Source organism: Denticeps clupeoides, chromosome 7, assembly GCF_900700375.1.
Source record: "Denticeps clupeoides chromosome 7, fDenClu1.1, whole genome shotgun sequence".
In the NCBI taxonomy this organism is placed as follows: Eukaryota; Metazoa; Chordata; class Actinopteri; order Clupeiformes; family Denticipitidae; genus Denticeps; species Denticeps clupeoides.
This window is the reverse complement of record NC_041713.1, coordinates 15,436,148-15,459,037: the sequence shown is the minus strand read 5'-3', so window position 1 is coordinate 15,459,037 and position 22,890 is coordinate 15,436,148. Positions and strand designations below refer to the sequence as shown.

At 45.6% G+C, this 22,890-nt stretch overlaps 1 protein-coding gene and 1 long non-coding RNA gene across 6 annotated transcripts in view; one reads left to right on the top strand and one right to left on the bottom strand.

Moving 5' to 3' along the window:
• The first annotated feature begins 1,491 nt into the window (after positions 1-1,491).
• The window catches only part of elfn1a (extracellular leucine-rich repeat and fibronectin type III domain containing 1a), a 69,267-nt gene continuing 47,868 nt past the window's right edge, over positions 1,492-22,890 (top strand). Inside the window, exon 1 of one of the 4 annotated variants that reach the window (XM_028987108.1) lies at positions 1,492-1,609. The gene's annotated coding sequence lies outside the window, so the exon portion shown is untranslated. Of the gene's footprint in view, positions 1,610-3,612; positions 3,642-9,125; positions 9,255-22,890 lie in introns of those variants that run through there. The other 3 variants (XM_028987110.1, XM_028987107.1, XM_028987109.1) reach the window with 3 other exon arrangements.
• The window catches only part of LOC114794510 (uncharacterized), a 42,165-nt gene continuing 41,439 nt past the window's right edge, over positions 22,165-22,890 (bottom strand). For both annotated transcript variants that reach the window (XR_003750356.1, XR_003750355.1), the window contains exon 3: positions 22,165-22,346. This is a non-coding gene — a long non-coding RNA (uncharacterized LOC114794510). The remainder of the gene's footprint in view (positions 22,347-22,890) is intronic.

Genomic DNA, 22,890 nt, shown 5'->3' with positions numbered 1-22,890 from the left:
CTCTCTTTCCTTCTGAAGACTTTGAGCGATTAACACAAATGGTGTAAAATCCCACATGGTCCATCAGGAAATGCTTCATACCGGGGTCACTGCAGCCCAAACTCCCGAGGCCAGGGATCAGAAATCAATGTATCGCCGTTTTCATTAAACTAATGACTCCACTCGTGAGCACAATGCTGCACGTCAGCCTCTGTGGTTCCCCATTTCCACGCGTCAGAGCATTTAGTGCAGAAAAAAAAAAAAAGGTGAAGGCTGACGGCCAATTTGTGACTGATTAAGCCCGTTCGTTCACTCGAGATTGGAAACGATCGCGTCCGATATCTAATCTATTAAGGGGCCAAATAAAATAATAATGGAGTAGCAACGAACTAATAACGGAGTGATAATTACAGACATGCGTTACACCAAACGACGGACAGCTCGGTCCCCTACGCTGGAGATCTGTTGCGAGCGTGATTGACAGGTCTCCGTTTTGCAAGGCCTCCTGCTTGGCAGCGAGGAGCAGGCCAGGCACTGTGTGGGGCCAGGGAACCGCAGCAGGAAGCGCACAGATATTAGTCGGGGTGACAGAGGGGTCCCTCGAAATGTGCCGCCTGGCACCACCTGGCCCATCACGCGAACCACCTCACAGGAGGGGTCGCCGATATGCTGATACTGTCTCTCCACCGGAAAAAAAAAAAAAAAAGTTCTGCAGTGCCTCACTGTGACAAAGCGCAGTGAGATCCTTCTCTGGGTTCTTCAGGGTGACTGTCCTAGCGGCGCCTTGTTACATTAACCAGCCGGTCATATCAGCCCCCCTCAGCCTCATCAGATTTACATTTACAGCATTTACCAGACGCCCTTATCCAGAGCGACCTACAATCAGTAGTGACAGGGACAGTCCCCCCCTGGAGACACTCAGGGTTAAGTGTCTTGCTTGCTCAGGGACGCAATGGCAGTAAGCAGGATTTGAACCCGGGTCTTCTGGTTCATAGACGAGTGTGTTACCCACTAGGCTACTACCACCCCATATGTATTAGCATAGATACACTGTTTTCAAATGGAAAACATTGCGAACTTTATTTTATGACCCATATTGCTTTGGAAAAAAAGAAGATTGACTTTGGGGGGTAAGGACCCCCCCCCCCCTATCTCCCCGACCTCGTTCCGGGTAATTTATGGATCCGTCTCACGTGGCGCGCTCCTATAGCGGGATTTACCGTTTACCCTCTGGCCGTCTGCGTTCAAACCCCGCGCCATTTATAGACTCGCGGCGACAGACAATCTTATTATGAGCTTTAACTTCGCCCCAACCGGACCTCTGCGTCCACGCGCTCCCGCGGAGCGGTTCTGCTGCGCCTCTCCGCGTCGGTGTTATTTCTAAAGGAATGTGAACAAAACCGGTTTTTTTTTTTATAATTTTTAAAAAATAAAACCCCCATTAGATGAGAAGCGCTGTCCGTCCCGGCAGAATAAACCGGCGCCCGCGCCCCGCCGCCGGCGGCGTCCATCGCTCGCGCGCTTCACCGGAACCGGGAGCCGCGCGGGCGCGCGCCCGCGGTGAGGAGCTGCAGCACTTCGCGTCCGGGGAGCCGCGGCGGCTGGATGCTCCGTCCTTCTCTATCAGCAGGTAACGCGGCTTCTCTTCTTCTTCTTCTTCTTCTTCCAGGCGGAGTGAAGGAACGGCGGGCTGTTACGCGCTTTTCCGTTTCCAGCATTAACATTTAGGGTTTTTAATTTCATGTCATTTGATTTCGCGTATGCGCATGTTCTGAAAGTGGCGGCAACAAATTGTAGCTGTAGAGTTGCTCCGCACCCGTGCAGAAACGAAATAAAACGATAATACCGTGCGTTTTATCTGCGTTTTATTAAAAGAATCACCGCGTTTATCTGACGTGCTCAGTAGTTTCCGACAGTCCGACAGTCCGAAACATAAAACGCCACAGAGCGGCATGACGGACGTGGCGTCTCAAAATGAAAGTTGACCACAGGAAAAGTCCATTTTGATATTAAAATTTGAATTATGATGGGCTGTCCAGGCGGAAGGTTGGGTTTGACCCCCCCCTTCTCTCTCTCTCCTTTTGTCTCGCTCAGACGTTGTGTCCCCCCCCCCATACTGTAAAACGCAATAGGATCGAAAGCCCACGCAGGACGCGCGTCCCCGTGGGTCGTTTAACGCGTCAGGACCCTGGACAGCGGCAGCGACCGCGCTCCTCTTCTCGGGCGTCGGTCACGGAGCGTGTTTTTCTCACGCCCGCCGTCCCGGCGCGTGGATTCGGTGAGTGCAGCAGCGCGTCGTTGGCGGGTCCTGGTCTCCGAGGAAAGTTTGCGTATCGCCGCCGGCGCGCGTCTCGAGTGGATCGGGCTGAAATCCGTCCATCAAATCAAATCAAATCTGGAAGGTGGCATAACAACAATCATCATCATCATCATCATCACCATCATCAGCACAGCATGAACACGGTTCGTAACCAAAGGGTCTGCTGCCATGATCTTAATTACCTAAAAAAACCAAGTACGTGGTACGTGGGTGAGAGAGAGAGAGAGAGAGAGAGAGAGAGAGAGAGAGAGAGAGGGACTGTTTACCAGGAGTTGCATCAGGCGGAATAATGTATGGAACTAAATCTTAAAGCTGCGAGGGAACATCTCTGGAGGCTCCTGTGATGTTTGGAGGTCTGGACGGCGTGAAACGCACACACGCACAAGACTTTCTTTTTGTGCCATCGTTTGGCAGTAATCCCGGGACAGGCTTTTACTCCGCAGTTACGTTTGATGCGTGATGGACGTGCAGGCTGGACCGGGTGATGTGAAAACTTTTTGGGGTGAATCTGAAAAATGAGCTGTTCGCTTGATTTGGAGAATTAAAATAATTTTTTTTTGGCTGGGTTATGAACTAAGAGTTTTTTTTCTTTTCTTTTCTTTTTTTTTTTTTCTGTCTCTTCATCCCCCCTCCACGTCGCTCGGCCCTTATCACGATTATGCAGCCCGGAGATTGACTCAGCTGTTTTGCATGCGCCTGGCTGTGACTGGGGTCTGTGTGGAGGAGAACGTGGTTTTGGCCGGGTTCTGGGGGGAGAGGAGCGTGGTCGTGGTCGGGTTCTGTGTGGATGGGAGCGTGACCGTGGCTGGGTTCTGGGTGGATGGGAGCGTGGTCGTGGCTGGGTTCTGGGTGGAGGGGAGCATGACTGTGGCTGGGTTTTGTGTGGAGGGGTGCGTGGTCGTGGCCGTGTTATGGATGGATGGGAGCATGACTGTGGCCGGGTTCTGTGTGGAGGAGAACGTGGTTTTGGCTGGGTTCTGGGTGGATGGGAGCGTGACCGTGGCTGGGTTTTGTGTGGAGGGGTGCGTGGTCGTGGCCGTGTTATGGATGGATGGGAGCATGACCATGTGGTCGTGCTGCGGGTACAGAGAGAGAGAGAGAGTGAGAGACGGAGCTGTTGACGTATTCCAGTTTAGTGAATTCCCGGCGGGATGGAGGAGGACGTGGCATCGGGAGACTGATGCTGGCGTCCGCGGGCTTCGAACGTCCTCAGTTGCGCGTCGGTCCCGGTAATCGTGAGTTTGAGGACAGACTGTGTCACTCCTGGCTGCTCTGTGCCGGAATAAAGGGATCCGGGGACGGCGCTCTGAAGTTCCAGCAGGCTGCCTCAGGTCTTACGCAGGTTAGGACGTCTGGAAATACAGTTATCTACGGCTTGTAACCTCACATGGGGTGTGAGTGGGTCAGGGTGCAGGAGATGATATCTGTACGTGTGTTGATCTACGGGAGGATGAGAATCCAAAAGGCATCTCAGCACCTTTACAGGAGGACCAAAACATGAAGAACAGATTAATCTGAATTGGTGCGCTCATCTCAATCACTCAGTAACTCAAAAGTGCTGAATAATTCATTCAGCGGAACAGACGTCTACGCCTGTTCTTTCCTTTCTGGTTCTCACCCCTCGCGATGTTGTCCATGTTCCTGTCCAGCTGCGTAGTCCGCAGGACGTCTGCGTTCGAGAGAACGAAACCACGAAATGCCCACTTGGCTTTTGTGCCGAAATCTCACTTGAAGTGTAGTCTCCTTCAGCACGGATATCTGCACATGATGCAAATTGGCTCGGCGCACATTAATAAAGTGGCCAGTGGATTTGAACGGGTAGTCGTGCTTTTGTAAATTGGCTGTGGATTACATGAGGCCAGGGGCATGTATATGTGACAGAAATGACAACCCACTGTTGCGTGTGACAGCTGGATAACTGTGCGTAATAAAGAATTGCGTTGCGAAAATCGGCGGCACCGCTGCGCCACAAGGCGCCGTTGTGCAACGCGAAGGAATTAAGGAGCTGTCCGCGGTCCTGACGGGCCCAGAGACTTGGTGAGATTGGGGCGCATTTACTTCCCCACACCCTTCTTCCTGCTATCGCATTGGGGCGTGAAGCGCGTGAGCTCTTGATGCAGGTTCCTCTCTGGCTGCTTCGCTTGGCACGGATCGAACCGCTGTTCTCGTCGGCTGGGCCTTACGAAGTGCCTAATAACGCTCTCAGCCCCTCACAGCTCCAGTGTGTAGGCAGCGTTTACCATTCGTTCACCTGGAAATGAACGTTAAAGCCAGCTCATGTAGTGTCAGGGTGTAGCGACAACTGCTTATGCGCTACATCACGTCTGGGAAAAAAAACAATTGTGGGAATTGTGGGAATTGCGGGAATTGTGTGCCACACTTCAGTGCACAGAACAGTTGATGAGATGGCGTGTCTTTGTGCTCAAAAAGCCTCAACAATTTCACCTTCAATCAGCGGCCTGCCTTTGCGACGCAGTAATTACCTGTTGTGATTGCTGGGCTGCGGTCGTCCATCCTCTTCACAATGGCAAAAAAATGGCAAAGAACCCCATAGCACCATGGGTAGCCACAGAAACCCTCCCTTAATTGTCCGAGAGGACAATTATATCTCAAATTTTGAAATATTGCGATGCGCGAACCGGGCCAGAGCCAGAAAAAGGCCGTAATTCTCCAGTTCAGTGGGACGGCCCATCAGGAGGCGCCAACCATTCATCTGGTTCTAAGTTGCCTCTTAATGAATTCCTCGGCCCCTCACTAATGACCTCATGCGAGGCGTGTTTGGGTGGACTGCCATTGACAACTGCCTCCTGACGGACAAAATCCTTAGGCAAACAAGCGCCATACATCCGCCACCGTGGCACGTATCGAGTGCAGCCCTTCCCCGCGAAAGTAATTAGATGGCGGGCAGCGGAGGGATCGCCGCGGCGGCGCGGGCCTCGGCCGCAGTATGATGAATATGCCCTGCATGAGAATCCATTAAAGCTGCCGATACATAACGGCTTTGTCAATGCTCACTTCAGAGGTTCACTTATTGATTGATTTTATTTTTTTTTTAGAGAGAGAGAGAGAGAGAGATAGAGAGAGAGAGAGGGGTATAAGCAAAATGGCTCTGTCTACCCGACGCAGCATGGCAGTACTCCCTCCCTCGTCACAGACAGCAGAGGTTACATTGCTGTGGAGGTTACAGGGTCGCCAGCATCATGCGGTGTGTGCTGCTGGAGACCCGAGTGCTTTGTGCGCCTGTTAAAAGAAATTTAATGAGGTGGGAAAAGAAACTTCCTGTTTAGAACCAGGTCAGAATGGCTTTCTGTGCTTCGAACACCTGAATGCATTTAATGATTCTGAGAAAATGCAGCAGTTCAAGTGCTGTGCTCAAATCTGAATAAAACACTATTATTGTTTTTTTTTGTTTCATATGCAATAATACCCCATTATGCCGTAGACGGTGTTGAAATGTAATTAAAAAAGTTCACAGGTAGGTAACGGTTTCATTACAAGACAATAACACACATTGGGATTCATACAGGATATTGCGCTGAAGCCGCTTACAAAGAGCACCTTTGTGTAAGAGGAATATTTGATTATTTGATTAGCTCTACTATGCAGACAGTTGCACACGTTTGTGTTCTGATAATTACGAGGCACCGTGTCCTGTTTTATTATATATTACTGGGAATTAGTAACTGAAACATTAAAGGCCTCTTGGAGTTTTACATTACACTTACAGCATTTATCAGACGCCCTTATCCAGAGCGACTTACAATCAGTAGTTACAGGGACAGTCCCCCCCCCTGGAGACACTCAGGGTTAAGTGTCTTGCTCAGGGACACAATGGCAGTAAGTGGGATTCGAACCCGGGTCTTCTGGTTCATAGGCAAGTGTGTTACCCACTAGGCTACTACCACCCTGTTAGGGTTTTAGCCACTGAGTAGCCGCTCTCGTCTTATGCTACATGGTTAACCACTTCCTGTAGGCATTGATGTTGTTGATGACTTTAATAATGCATTAAATAATGCATGATTTTTATAGTCTCACAACACACTCAAGCTGGAGCAAATCTTTGAAAATCATATCATTGCCCATTTTAGAGACAGTGCCATAAAAGAAATTAATGGAAAAGCTCTGAATAACACAATTCCTCTGGCATTTTTATAGACACAATTATCCCAAATAATTGCTGACAAGGGAAATGAGACAAAGGCTTTTAACCGGGTGGTAGTAGCCTAGTGGGTAACACACTCGCCTATGAACCAGAAGACCCGGGTTCGAATCCCACTTACTACCAATGTGTCCCTGAGCAAGACACTTAACCCTAAATTGCTCCAGGGAGACTGTCCCTGTCACTACTGATTGTAAGTCGCTCTGGATAAGGGCGTCTGATAAATGCTGTAAATGTAAAAAAAATGTAAATGTAACTGTTACACATCTTCTGTACAATGCAATGTTTTAAACTGAGCATAAGGTCTGGCAAAAGTTTTTTGGATATTTGTGCAAAATAGGTTACAGGTATTTTAATGTGACACAGAAAGAAATGAAGTGCAAGAGACTGATTTTCCTTCAATAGCTTCACATATTATTACATGTCATCAATTTTTTTTTATTTAAAGTGAAGTGATTGTCATGGTGCACACAGTGAAATTTGTCCTCTGCATTTAACCCATCACCCTTGGTGAGCAGCACGCTGCCATGACAGACACCCGGGGAGCAGTGTGTGGGGACGGTGCTTTGCTCGGTGGCACCTCAGTGGCACCTTGGCGGACCGGGATTCGAACCGGCAACCTTCTGATTACCTTGCTCAGGGACACGATGATAGTACGTGGGGTTTGAACCTGGGTGTTCTGGTTCATAGGTGAGGGTGTTAACCGCTAGGCTACTACCTGCCTAGTCAGTTGCAGTTTTCTGCATGTTACGAATGCTTCGCTAGCACACAAATTCTTAGGAAAACAAAGCATCAGATAATAGATATAAAACTATAATAGATATAACTACTCTTCAAAAGTTCATTCATAAATGGCCGTTCAGACCAAGATTGAAATAAAGAGGTAATTGAACCCTCATATGTTACTGTACTGTACTGTACTGTACAGTATTTTTCCTGTCGAAAGACATTTTTAAATGACCCTAAACTTTTGAACAGTAGTCTGTTACATGTGATGTCCCACAGGAATCTTTTCTTTGTCATCTTCTGTTTTTAAATTAAACGCACAATCTGGAAATAATTGTTTGTGTTGTGAATATGGGTCTGCACAATTTAACATTTATTAACACATTCCTCGGTGGCCCAGGGTGAGTGTAGGTCAGTAATAAATGCCCCTCCCATGGCTTTGGATCCCAATGGGATGGATCGTGCGGATCAGGTTCTCTTTCTTTGGTGTGTTGTTTCCCAGGCCTCGTTGCAATACGAATGATTCATCCCTCCCTCATGACAAACTCTCAAAAGTCTGCTCTTTCAACCTACTTTTGTCCCATTGGAGGCAAGCGAACGGACATCACAGATGGGATTTCTGAGGTCACAGCTTTTAAAAGGAATGCCTGACAGGTTTATTTTTGTGAGGAAGGGATGTTCTTCCTCTAGGTGAGACTGAAGAGCGCAAAAAAAAAAAAAAAAAAAAATTCAATGGCCTCTTCATTCAAATCCCAGCAGAGAAGTCAAGGATGTTGCAGGTACATCAAAGAATGTGTTTTCGCCACAGTGGTGGCAAGTGGGACTGTTTTATTTTTTGCTCAGCTTCAGTGCGTATGAGAGCCTGCAATTTAAATATTAGTCAGTCAGTGTTGCTGATTACAAATGGAGGCCTTGCATTTTCGGGAATGGCTGCGAATAAGGCTTTTTATGCAGCGGAATGCGGCGCGCTTTCATACTGGAGAGTTCCAGCACACTCCACTGATTGTGAAAGGCTGTTAGTGGCAAACTGTTTCTCTTGACTCCGCCGACGGGCCACAAATAGGGCTGTTAAAGAGAGACAGGTGGCAGAAGTGCTGCATAGATTACATCTGTGACGTCTGCAGCCGAGGGCAGTTACTGAAGAGTTGACCACAAGATCGGTTTGAGGCCGGTGCGAGACCCTCCACTTTCAGATAGACCTCAAAGGGACCAGGGAACCTACGCGTGCTGTGTACGTGTTGGCCCCGAGAAAGTAAGCGGAGAAAAGAACAATCTCCCCATTTGAAGATTGACAGCTGTTGGTTATTGTTTGCGGACAGAGAGTCGAAACGGTTTTGTGGGTCAAAGGAAACCAAAGTAAGGCCGACGTTGTTTAATCTCGGTTGCTAGTGCCTTGCATTCATGCCCGTGGACCCGTGGACCCATGGACATCGTTTCATAGGCCATGACGCAATTAGACGGAAATGTTTTTCAGGTCCTGTTCAATGCAAATGGAGGCAGGTGCCAAGATGGCTTCATCACATCTCAGGTTTGTTTTAGGGTCCCCGGGCTGTAAATTTAGTCGTGGCTGGCCGCAGCCCATACCTGCCTCAGCCCAAGCATGATGGCATAATTAAAGATCGCTGATTGTTTTAAATCATTCACGCTGAGTCTGCTTGAGAGTCTCAATGACTGAACGCTCCGCGCTCGCTCCGCTCTTCGTCCAAAAAAGCTGGTCGGAGAGTGCCAGGAGCACTGTAACCATAGAAACCGTCTCTAAACTCAAAACAATTAAATAAACAAGTTGCATCTACTTATTAAAAATGTGCCAATATTCACGCGCTGGCCATGGCGTGCAGGAGCTCTCTAATTAGACCGACTCATTGCAGCGCGCTAAACCGCTTATGAAGGGCTTGACGATGTAGAACGAATGACTAAACCGCATAATCACACCATGCCACACCTGTAGCATTATTTACACTACGGACTGAGCAGCACACAGCGGAGCTGCGCAGGCATGCGGGGGTTAATGCTTTTCTCCCTGACCCAAATAAGATTGCAAAAAACGGGGATGAAATCAACGCTTACGAGGTAAGAAATCTCATTAAGGAACAGTATCTTTTTCTCCACCATATGCAAGTACAAATGGACAGTTTTAAAAGCTTAAATGACTGGGGAGCATTGTAAACAGGGCAAATTAGCTCCCATCCAAGGACACCGCTGGAGCCGCAGGGTTGTTTCTTATTTCTTCCTTTTGCCCGACTTTTGCTAGAAGTTAAAAAACTTTTGAGAGCAAAAATTCATTTTGTTTCCATCCTGGACTCCTTATGAAACCTTTGTGGGTGTCACTTATTGTTTTGGCCCAGATTGTTACAAACATGAAGACCAGTGCCTAGTCATTTCCAGAGAGCTGGCCTCAGCGATGATGATCGATTGCTAGGTAATGAAGGTGGACACGCCACCAGGCTTTCAGGGCAACAACTTCACACAGCCACCCCGACTGAATGAAATCAATTTTACTCACTATATTTGTGTGCCCTTAGCAATGGAGCCGATCTCCCACTGTGCCAAGTATTTTACGAGGTGGTGTGTGAAAAGCCGCTCGCTGGCCGATTCAGATAGCACTTCGGCGTGCAAGGATCACACCTTTTATCGGCTCTGTGGAGGTTCCGTATTTACATATGGGGCTGGGAACCCTACAGCTACTACAACGTCTCCAATCGGGTTCCATAGAGTTCGGAATTAGTCTTGCACACCCCCTTTTCCAAGCCTACAAGTAGACCGGATCATCTTCCGAAGGTGAGGGGGAGGAATAAGGGGGAACTTTTGGACAAGACAGCTGGCAGGAAGTGTGGTGTTTCCCCAGCTGCAGCTCCGCCTGTTGTCTGCTCTCCCACATGCCCTCTGCAGCTCATTAAACAGCGCGGCCTCTCCTGTCCGATCAGCCCAGCCGGCGGCTCACCCACCACGAGAACAGAGCGAGGGTAGAGGGGAGGTCAGAATCAGGGAGAAGTGATGGAGGGGGTAAATGAAAGGGGAGAGATGTATGGCAGAACGAGAGATAGATAGACAGAGAGAGGGAAAGAGAGAGAGAGAGAGAGAGAGAGAGAGAGAGAGAGAAAGAGGTGTCAGATTGTGGAGTCTGTGAGGTGTTATCCTCGGGATAAATATGGTTTTCCATGGAAACCCTGAATGTCAATTACTGAATCCCATGTCTTGCCTCTTGCCTGTCGCAATGAAAGTGAGGACAGCATACTGTTAGTTTACAGTTAGTAGCTGTTATTAGAAGGGTAAGGACCCAGCCTATGAAGGTTATGGTCCATGGTATATCACATAACATTAAAAGACATTTTCATGAGTACATTGATCAATGTTTTAAGATAAAAGCCATTAGAATAATGTTAGACATGGGCAATTGGAATTTTTAAATCTCAAAGTAATTAGACAATCGGAAAATACATTCCACAAGAATGTATATTCCAGTCCACAAGATATAGGACAACGGAAAAAATTTGCATTGCACAATTTCTGTCATGTTTAAGTATCAAGCTTGATTTTTTCATGCATCAATACAGAAAATCAGAAAACTTTCTGATTAATATAGATATACAAACCAAACCATATTGTCACGGGAGCAGTACAGGGCAGGAGAAAAAGGACGCAGGAGTACGACTTCACAGATTTGCTCATCACAGTTCACATCAGAACGGAAAGGGTACAAGCTCATACAGACTTTAAATGATCCAACGTGGACTAGACAGAATGAGGCTACGTTTGTACATGGAACGTAAGGACAATCAGGAAACTCTGGACTGGAGCATGGAGCCGGAATACTCCAACAGACTCGGTAAATTATTATTGATCTCATATAAGTGAGCAAGGTAACCTGTGGCAGATTTACCTTCTCTCTTCATTCATCTTTTTGTTTCATTTTCCGCGGTCCAAATCTGAACTTGCATCTGTTAATGATGTCACACCTTAGTTCACACCAGTTCATAGCAACTGAAATTCCAGCATTTTTCCTGTCCTCTTCAGCTTTGCTAAATATATATATATATAATATATATAATATTTAATTTTCAAACTTATTTTTCTTTGAGGTGCTAATCTTACAAAAGAAATGTGCCCTTTCCATTTTGTGCAACTTGACATGGTCTGATCTTTTTTAATAACTTTGTCGGTTCCTTCTGGGATGGCGTCGTGCTTTGCAGTGCCGTCCATTCATTTTGAGATGCGATGGAAACTGAGGTTTATTTACATTTTATTTTTGGCTTCTATTATTTGCCATGAATGTGACCTTTATTACTCTGCTAATGTAGGGATGGGAGAAAGCACTCAGAGAAACACACAAGCCCCTTTTTGGGAATGCGGGCTTTTAAAACAGGAAGCAGTGGAGGAGAAAAAAGATGAAACTGGACACATTAATCACACCATAAAAGGCTGAAAATCCAATTAATTCTCTTTGATATTCCAATGAGATCTGGGTCTGATTAAAAACTCTAATCTCTTCTGACCGCCACATAAATCCATATTATCCAGATTCCAGACAGAGCTTCCTGATATTTCGTGAGAGAAGGAGGAGGAAAGAGGGAGGAAAATGCACTGCACTGTCATATTTTCCAAAAATGAACACAAATAACTGTATCCTGTAGTGTCAAATGAGCTTTTCCCATCTGTACTGGGCTATTTGTTGTGTACTTTTAATTAGAAGTGCTTGGGCTCCCACTTGACTAGACTCTTGTCTGTTCAAGAATCATTCAGAACATTTAGCTGTGCACCAGCGCCTTGGCCCCATGTGATTGTAAATACATACATAGCTTTCTTGTCTATGGGGAGAGTTTACCACGCCACCGCATACAGTACAGCACATTCATCATGCTGCTCTGGCACAGGGCAACTCGTCCCTACCGTGGAGCATGCAACTAGTTAAATATGTACAGCACGCCACTTCCAGATGGTCCCTGAGGACGCAGGGCCGCCTCCTGAGTGACTATGTGTCCATGTAGGTGCCTTTGCATTTCCATCATGGGCCATTGCCATCATAATTTCTCAGAGTGTAGCAGGTGGAAATTAGCATTGGCAGGTCACGTGACACATGAAAGTTTCATGGCCTCGCTCATGGTTTGAGATTTCTATCTATTTTTTAAAGACCTGAGCTGGTACTTTGATGTTATCAGGAGGATGCACCACGATGTGCAGAATACGAGCTTACAGATGATAAAAGTGCAGATGATGAAAGAGGATGATGAGACTAACTGCCTTTATATGCCATTCACCAGAACATAATGACTGATTATGACTGAGTCAGCAGTCTGAATAGCATCCATCAGTCATGTCACTGGAGTATATTTAGTAGATGACTACTGAGTCTTATGAATGTAATACCATTTCATTTCATATATGCACAATGCATCCAAAGCATAATTCCAGTTTATTTTATTTTTTTGTTTGCTGTTTTATACATGCAGATTTCACTATTTGTAGGCATTTTTTTTATTTTAACATAGTTAGTGTTCTTCCATATATGCAGAATATTTAATTTTTGGATCTTGCATTTTTTACATTATAGAACAAAACTGAAAACACAGGACTATGAAATAACGCAATTGTTCAAAAAAGCAAAGGGCTCTCCAAATCAGGGAGCTTTTGCTGCAATGGCAGCATTTCACACTCTTGGCTTCTCTCTACCAGTTAGACGACAGGGACAACAGTACTGAAGATTTATGCTTTCTTACTTCCTTGTCATTCACTCATGTTAACAAGCTTCTCCAAAGCAGCTTTTGATGATGACAAAAGTGAACAAAGCAGCCAAGTATGTAAAAAGAGGTTACTTTATTAAACATACTTCACTTTCTCCTGATGCAAAAAATACTAAATATGTTTCTTGTATTCTTCAAAATAGCCTTCATCTTAGCCTCTATAACTGCTGCAGAGTAGGTGCATCCAAACCTTTGACTGACAGTGTACTCTTAATAAAGGGGGCATGGTGTACAGCATCTCCAATACACCACATTTTGTCTCATGGCACGTTGCACAATACGTAGTTGCACAGTTACACATCAAAAAAGTCAAGTGTTACTCAGTTCCCCATGTCTATAGTTTCTCATGGTGTTGTATGGACATGTCCTGATGAGGTAAGCTACTGCAGTCAGTTTGGCACCGTTACACGCCCAGGCCAGCCTGCCCTCCGGCAGCTGCGTGCTGGCAGTAGGCTGCTTCTCAGCGCTCACACCTCCACACTCAGGGTGAAGCTTCAGAACCGCACCATCCCCGCACCTCATCTGCTCCCCGGCCTCCTCATCCGCACGAAACCACGCGTTGTTTGCCGTGGAACAATAATGCCTTAGAAGGACACGGATGAAAGCGGGGCTTTTTCAGGGTTCGTTCCATGCAGTAAATAAAGAAACAAACAATAATAATACAAAAACTTTGCTCTTTCACAAAACGAGATGCCCACTTTCACAGCATGGTGCCGGACGCCGTGTACAAATATATCATAATTGGTTACAACAAAACGCGATTTTTCTCTGAATCTTCCAGAGAACAGATGTCCTGCCTGGACCCCTGGTTGTATCTCTCCAGGAGGACCCATTTGCCTTTAGGAAGAGTGGCTCTGAAGCCGTTCCTATATTATTCATGATCTAGACTACTTTTGCATGCAACCTTATGTTCCCACTGTCGGATTTATTGAAGTTAGGACACGTGTGGCTGCTAAAATCTGTCCCTTACAGTCTGTTGTGATTCACGAGAGCGAGGCGGTACCCACGGTGTCATGCACCGCGTTAAAAGTTCCGCTGTTCCTATGTGTTTTTGGATGCTACACTTCACACAATTTCCATCGGACTCCTTCTCACTGCTGCGAACCCGGACAAATCTCCTAAGAGCAATTTTCATAAGAGCAAACAGTCTCCCGCCGGCCGACTCCATAGCACTCAAATTTTTTCGCGAGGTGCTGCCGTGGCGAGGTATGTGAAATATGAGAAAAGGAGACAATGTGGAATTACATAATACCCCTTCCTGGAGGCTTGCCAGCGGCAGTAGTGAAATGCGATCGTGAGGCTGTGCCTGCGGATGGTTACGAGCGTATAATCATTCTGCTGCGCAGCTCCGGTCTCGTTTTTTCTTTAATGTTCAAACTGCAATATGGCCCAACATAAAAAGATACAACAACCAGGCTGATATGCAAATAAAACATTTTACCTGGGCTACGTTTCATATTATACCATTACGTACGCGGTCAGCTGCATGTGTGGGTGCAGATATATGTATTTATGTAGTCCACATTAACCGGTATAGCAAAATGCATATCTGGATTTGAGAGCACGAGTGTGCATTGATAAACACAAAATGGATGATTACATGATATCATTACTCTCTAACCCAGGTCTTCTAACCCAGCTCTCAGGGGTCGTTACATATTACGTAATTCCCTCTGATACAGCTATGTATTAGGTTCCACGAGTGCCTTTGATTAAATTGCTGTGGAGGCAGCTGTATGTGTGTATGTGTGTGTGTGTGTGTGTGTGTGTGTGTGTGATTGGAGCTGTTGCCATGCGGTAACCGTAAGCTCCCCCTTTCGCGGTGCTCTGAATTACCCGTCTGTATTGATTATAACGGATTGGCCAGAAAGAGATGCTGTCTCCTCGCGCCTTCAAAATGAAGATGAGCCGCCACCGCCACTTGTGACGGTCCCCTTGTTTGCCACCCACTTTGAAAATGCAACGCGGGATCCGTTGGTGGGCCTCGTCGCCACGGGCTTATTCGAGGAGCAACTCTGCTTAGCAACACGTCTCTCCTCCACCTCGCAATCGGCCACCTACTTCCTGGTACTCGGCCACCTCTGCTGTCTCTTTTTATCACTCCTCACCTATCCTCACTCTTCCCTCTCTGTGCCTTTTTCTCAAAAGAAGAGCAATCAACAGCAGAGAGGAGCTCAGATGAAGTATATCATGGTAATGGGGTGTGAAAAATAGTGTGCAAGAAGAATAGTGTGCAAGTCCTTTGGAATTAGAAATGGTAAAAATGGAGGGTAATCTAATTTGCCATTTGGATAAAAAAAAAAAAAATTAATCCTGTTTCACACTTTTCTTTTAATTACAGCTGAAAATATCCATATTACATGCACTGGTAATTTAGACTCAGGACTTTTCAGGAGGAAAAGACACGTTTTGCAACAATGCCCTTATCCCACTGTGAGGGACAGTTACTTTAATGTTTAAATTAAGCCTAGTTAGACATTTCTATATGCAAACACATGCAATCAGAGTTGCATGTGAAGGCATAAACCAATTATGAAAGCCTGGACAAGGATGCATAGTCCATACTCTCTCCCACCCTGACAGGGCCCGACGTCCAGCCAACCTCACTCAATAACTAAATTGACCTCATTCTCAACCAGATTTACTCAGCAGGGGCTCTGATATTGGCATTTACTTCAAACCCAAAGGCTCCAGCTTCAGGGGCCACTGAGCCCTGAAGCCCCTGAGCCTGTGACCAGTTGGTGTGCTTTGTCACCCAGTCCTTGGTGCATGTAGCTTAGTGGGTAGCGTGCCTATCAACCACATGACCTGGAAGCCCTCGGGTTCAAATCCCACTTAACCAGTGTCTGTTCCTGTAATTAGTGACCGGAAGTTGCTCTGGATGGGTACTAGGCACCTGTATTGATAATGCGCTCAGTATTTGTGTGTTACTTTTAGTCCTTGCTTTGACCACATTTTTGACTTTGTCCAGTTCTCGGCTTTTTTGGTTGCCAATAGAAGTATATTTTGTGCCAGATACATCTGAGTGGAAAGTCCTGTTTGACAGCTTTGTAGTTGTTTGTTGGTTGGTCAACTGTTATTACATTTTTTTAAGTGATAAGAGCTTCGGTTCATCTTACAATCATTCCAATCCTTTGTCATGAACTGAATCTGGCCGTGTTGTTGTGCAGATGACGAATCTGAAGTTCCATCATGTGCCAATAATTGTTGACCTGCAGCGACTCCTCACTCATGCTGCACTCGCCGTCCTGGACTGAATCGTTCACTCAGGCTCCGCATGGTGTAAACTGAGGGCGGCTTTCCAAGACAGCGCTGTAAAATTAAAGTGTCCTCCTTGAACGCTTTCGCTCCTGCGCTTATCGCTTCCTAATCCCTGTGTAATCCATCGTCCTCACTATGGCACCACAGCGCGCCACTCGGACAATTCTTGGATGTCCTTGGTGATTCCCATGGACTCAGACTTCCAAAACTACATAAAAGTAACATCAACAATTCCCAACAGCTCCCTTTTTCCTCGGTGACAGAAACATCCCTAAGGGAAGTGTTAAGATTGCGCAGCTCTGAGAATAACAGGCCCTTAATTGGATTCATTTGGAGGCGATCATTGTCCTCATTAGCACCATTTGTGTGCAGTGATGAACACTCATTCTTTCATTGCCTTTCATTGACTCCTCCCTTCCTTCTGGAAATGTACAATTATCTTTTGTAAATGAATTCAGGTCTGACGCACACACATCGGCGACAAGCATGAATGCAGTGACCAGTGTGTCTCCCACTCTCACACACTAAACACACACACACAGACACACATTCTATTGCAGGGTCGCCATGACATAATTTTTCATATATTTTAATATTTTCCTCATTAAAAATAGCAATAAAAAATGATATAGTTTGTGCTAACCACACCGTACTGATACAATATTGTGTGAATTCTACAGAGAAAAACAAATTGTACTAGACTGGACTTTAATAGTAGTAGACTTTAAAAAAAAAAAAAAAAAGAAGATGGGTATGCATTGTATTGCAAGTATTTTTTTCTTTTAGTCATCACACACACACACACACACACACACACACACACACACACACACACACACACACACTTGTGCCAGCACCGGGGCTTATCTTCTTCTGGCACGTACATACATCTAGGTCAGGAGGAGGTTCAAAACATATGGCTCTTTTCATGTTTGCCTGCTACTAATCCAGGTAATCCGTTATTCCCTGCGCACAGAGCGCACTGTAAGTATTTCAAGTTCAGAAAGAAAAGAGGATCATTAGGGGCCCTGGGACAGGCACCAGCAGCCTGTGCGAGTGACACCATCTGATCTGAGTGCTGCTCTCCACGAAGCCCTCTTCACAACCGACACCTTTTCCCCAAAGCTTTCATTGATCCCAAAATCTCCCCTTAAAGTGTGAGTTTGTACATTGGCGCACCCCTTCAAAACACCCCTCTTCACTTTCGTGACCCTTAAACATCTCCAGCGGAGCCCACAAACCCCCTCCCCACATCGTTATTTGCCTCTTGTGCCATTGACCGCTGCTGCTCTATTGGCTCCAGGCAGGTCATGTGATGCCTTACAGATGTCAATAGCTGGGGAAATTACACCTGTGTTATAGCATCAATCCCTCGAAATGAGATATTGATTTTAATATTTTAAACACTCCCTCCAAAAGGTCTAATGCCAGTCATCAGTTATTATGGGAAGGCCGCCTCTGGCTTGGTGTCAGATGCGAGTTAATCGCTGGAGTCCAGAGTGACATGTGTTTCCTACACGCGTTTGGTGAATGTAACCCCAGAGTGTCCTGTACCCTCCTGATTGAACGCTTTCTGTGTCCGGAACCATTATACTCATGCGGCATTCTGTCCCCCGCGGCACAGGATTCACCCGACGCAGGCCGGGGACAGTCGCTCTCGGCCGGAGAGGGGCATTCGTTACCATGTGAAATCTACTGGATGTGATAAGCTTTGGTAATAGAACTGTGGAGCACAAGGGCCAATCATACGGTCTGTGATAAGAATAGCTGTTACAGCACGTTCTTAGGAATTACAGGACGCTGTCAGGTGGAGACGTAATGGTCCCCGGCGAGCTGGAATACAGGCTCGCGCTTATCTTGTGATGGACGTCTGTCAGGAAGTGGGGACAGGAACGTTGATAAATAGGTGTAATTTGCTGTCACTCACATCCAACGTGATGGATTTAAAAGCAGGGTGTCCTGTTGTAGAGGAGCAGGCGAGAGAGGTTGTGCTGATTGGTCCAGCTTGTTTTTGGTACTGCCCGTTGTTTGCTTGTCATGGAAAGGGACAAGGAAAGTGCCATCCCTTTCACTGATATTGGTACATGGTGGGATGCCAGGCTGTCTGTCTGTCTGTCTGTGGACACTATTTTTAAAATCTGTGGGGCTTGCTCACCACATTTGGTTCAAAGCCATCCTCAGAATTTAGATTAAATAGATCCTGTCAAACAGTCGCACATTATTTCCTAGCAGTTCTTTCTTGTTTTAATTATTTATGCAAATTGTGGCAATGCCTTTGACTTGGCACATTTGAACAATACCCATGCTCAGAGCACTGTGCCGCGCTTAGTGCCAGTTTGAAATGCAGTGCCCTGTATGTATTCTCTCTAATTGCACTGCTCTGCCCACACATGCACACATCCTCTGGCACATAATTTTTGAAAAAGAGTTTCAGGCTTTTAGCAAAAGCAATTACAGTAAAATGAGGCCAAGGTATGGTTTGGTTGATTTTGATTTGGCCAAACTCACTCTTAGAAGAAAGCATGCTTTCTCCTTCATGGGAGATGAAAAATGTCTGGGCTGAAAGTCGTCTCCCAAGTCAGATCACTCACGCTGAAAAAGTCCTATAAATGAATGAAGCCGCTCTCCTTAACACAGATAAATAGAGCTGACCTAATGGAAGGAAAACAAAATCAGTTGGGAAAAGCCTACCCATAATGAGAGAGGGAGTGGTTCATATTCCTCAGAAAGACAGTAGACACATTGACTGCTCTTGCTGAGAACTCAATATGCATGTTCATACCATTGCTAGTTCCAACTGGCCTTTCTGATTCGCTGAGAGGGTACCTTAAAGTTCACAGTGGTGGGCTGTGGTGGACTAGCGGTTAAGGAAGCGGCCCCGTAATCAGAAGGTTGCCGGTTGGAATCCCGATCCGCCAAGGTGCAACCGAAGTGCCACTGAGCAAGGCACCGTCCCCACACACTGCTGCCCGGGCGCCTGTCATGGCTGCCCACTGCTCACCAAGGGTGATGGTTAAAAGCAGAGGACGCATTTCGTTGGGCCACCGTCTGCCTTGTATCACAATGACAATCACTTCACAATAGGCTAATCAAATTCTTTTCATCCAGCAATGACAGTTTGTTGTTTCTCCTGTAAAACATCCAATTCATTTTCTTTCCCCAAATGGGGGGAAAGTTCAACTTCAACTTCAACTATACAAAGTAAAAAAAAAGGGTGGTAGTAGCCTAGTGGGTAACACACTCGCCTATGAACCAGAAGACCCGGGTTCGAATCCCACTTACTACCATTGTGTCCCTGAGCAAGACACTTAACCCTAAATTGCTCCAGGGGGGACTGTCCCTGTAACTACTGATTGTAAGTCGCTCTGGATAAGGGCGTCTGATAAATGCTATAAATGTAAATGTAAAAAAATTCAAATCCTGCTGTATTTTATGTTGCTGTGTCTGAATCAGCCTGCTGCATGAAGTCCCCCATAAATTTTCCACAATGCCTCCAACCACTTCTCCACTATTTGAAAGTGAAGTGATTGTCATTGTGAAGCACAGCACAGCACATGGTGACACAACAAAATGTGTCCTCTGCATTTAACCATCACCATTGGTGAGCAGTGGGCAGCCATGAAGACAAACATGTGTGTGGAGACGGTACCTTTCTTAAGGGGACCTCAGTGGCGTCCGGGATTTGAATCCACACCTCTTCGATTATTAGTCTGCTTCCTTACCAGCTAGGCCACCACTGCCTGGAGTGGAGGATAAATGTTTGCTTTATACCATTGACAAAATGTAAGTTCTCATGTGCTTATTATGGATACAAGTGTACCACAAACTTGAATGAGAATCCCCAAGGAGAATCATTACTTGAGATGATACATATAAGGCAAATTTGCTAATTCTAAGAAATAATTAAATGAGAGGCAGAAAATGGTTCATATTTGACAAGCCAGCTTTTTCCTATGTGTGTGTGTGTGTGTGTGTGTGTGTTTGTGTGTGTGTGCATGCTGCTGGCTCCTGTAGGAATAGTACACTTGTGGATTCATTGTTCTAATGAGGTTGGCACGGGCCAAGCTTCAACTAAGTAAGGCATTTTCAAGGCAAACACTAAGATGCATGGCACATTCATTACAGAACAAACAGTCAGGAAATAGCTTGCACGCATTTGGCAGAGGTTGTGGTGCAGAGGAGAAGAGTGCAGGCGGAGTACAGAAATTCATTCAAAATGACCTTTTCAGGTTCATCAAAGCTTTGATTATGCCTGGGTCTTAAAGGCATTCCACTTGGTTTCATCACACTTGTGACCAGGTTAAGAAATTTTAACCCTTACCTCAAAACATTAGGGGTATATATCAGCCACAACTGACAGGTGAAGTGAATTGATTTTCTTGGTGATGCTTGTCGATAGTGTCAGAATATCTCCAAATCTGGATGCCTAATGGGGTGTTCCTAGTATGCAGCGGTTAGAATCTACCAATTGTGGTGAGTGAAAGGACAACTGGTGGACATGGTAGGGAGGCATGCATGTTCATTCAAGCTTTTCTCTATAGACTGCTGTAATGCAGAATAAAGGCTACAAATATATAAGAAATTAACGAAATAAGAAAAAAAAAGAAATTAATTATTATTTTTAATATATGGACCCCTTAAGGCCACTGTTCCTATTTGCCCAGTCTGGAACAGATCAGCCATGTGGGCTGAATGAGAATGGATTATGTGCAGATTTTTGCAGATTGGGTACAGATGCCCATCATGGGGAGTGGTAAAAGCATATTGTATAATTGTTATGAGCAAATGGAATAGTGGCCTGTGTGCTAAAATAAACTTTACCTCTTTCTTACAACTTATAATGTGATGTGGCCTAGTTCATTTTTATTAATATCTATTTTTATTTTTATTAGACTTCATTATATTCAGAAAATATACACTTTTATCCAGAATGACATTGCAATGACACATTCAGACTCTCTTGAGGACTACTGGTTTAAGTGTCTTTGTCAGGGACACCATGTTATAAACAGGATTACTAGCATCTGTTATAACGTAGGTTGATGCTAAATGATGGCCTGGAATTTGTTTTATCAACTGCACAAAGGCACAAATCGACAGAAAGTGAACTGTGATGCATTATTTCTGATGCTTTCCCCCCTCTTTGATCTGCCGGAGCGTTCAATAAAAACAAGGAGCTCTCATATTAGCCTCAGTATACACAGTTATATTGAGAGATGAAGTTCATTCATTTGCTGGGAACCTTTGAAGAGTTTAATTAAGGCCGAAAATCAATGAGGGCATTAAATGATCAGGGATGAGTTGGGGAAAAGTGCATGCAGCATCTGAAGCAGTCTCTTGAGATCATAAACCCCGGTTTAAATGGACATATGTCTCCCACCATCTCTGTTAGCTGTGAGAGCAGCTAAGCTGCCATTACTCGGTAGAGCAAATCTACAATGAGTCTGTTGGCGTGGTGATTGAGAGGTTTGGGGTGATAAGAAACCATCACCCAGTGAAGTCCCGCCAGGTTGCCTCTTCATGCGGCAGAATTTTAAGTTTTAAATTCAGGTGCTTAAACTCTCTACCAAGGTTTTCATGAACAATGCAGCAATTTGGAGAGCCCTGGAGCAAAGAAAATATCACTTCAGTTCAATTGCATGTTATGCAATCAGATATAAATGATTCAAGATTATGATTGCATGCCCTTTAGAAATAAGGATGTAACTGCATGGTCATGTACTCATTGTACCACATGAATAAACAAAAACCCTTGTATAAGTTGTACTTTCCTCATCCTTTTGATGAACCTTCTGATGATGTCCACAAAAGACATGCAAAGTCACACATGAGTGGGCCTCAATGTCTCATTACATTTTTTTAGAAGTTCACTCAAGAACACCATGTGACTACAACAGCACACAGAGTCCACTAACCCACAAGATACTGATGAATTATTCACTAGAAATAAGAGAGACAAAAGAAGAGAGAAGAAGGTGGAGCTCAGAGGTTTTGTTCAACTACCGATGGTGGAGACAAAACGAGGAATCATTTTTAGAAATCATAAAATTTTAAGAGTGGTACAGTAACTGGAGCCCTTTGGGTGGGTGGGTGGGTTGGTGAGTGCTCTTCTTCGGTTATTTTGTTCTTCCAGTAGACCTGCAGAGACTCTTCTCAGGAGATGCTGGCATTGCAAAAAAAAGAAAAAAGAAAAGATAAGAAAAAGGAATCCTGAACAAAGACACTTCTGGGTAGTGAAGAAACAGTGACCCTGTTTTTACTGTATCAGGTCCCCTTGGCATCTGACAGCAGGAGTATCTCGGCCCTTAAGGAGAACACGTCTGCTTCCCTTTGCCTATTGATTGGCATTTCGTTGCATTAGGCTGAAGTGCTCGCTCTGATTGACACAGTAGGACTCGGCGCTCGGGCAATGCCTCAGTCAAAGCAGCCGCTGCGGCTGTAATGAAAAGAACAGGGTGTGCACGCACGCGCGCCATCCAGAGTGGGGAGGGCGCGGGCCACCAGGGTCGGGGGAAGTGTGCCATCAACAAGCAAGCAAAGAATTGGGTGGCTCGCAGGGCGGCACGTCCTGCTGTTCCCTGAAAGAGAGTCTCATATTCCCTGCAATACCGGGCCGCCGGATGAAGATTTGTCCTGTACTTTGCTCCCAGGGAGAGAAGTTGTTGCTGATAACAGGTAAAGAAGAGAGAGAGCAAGAGAGAGAGAGA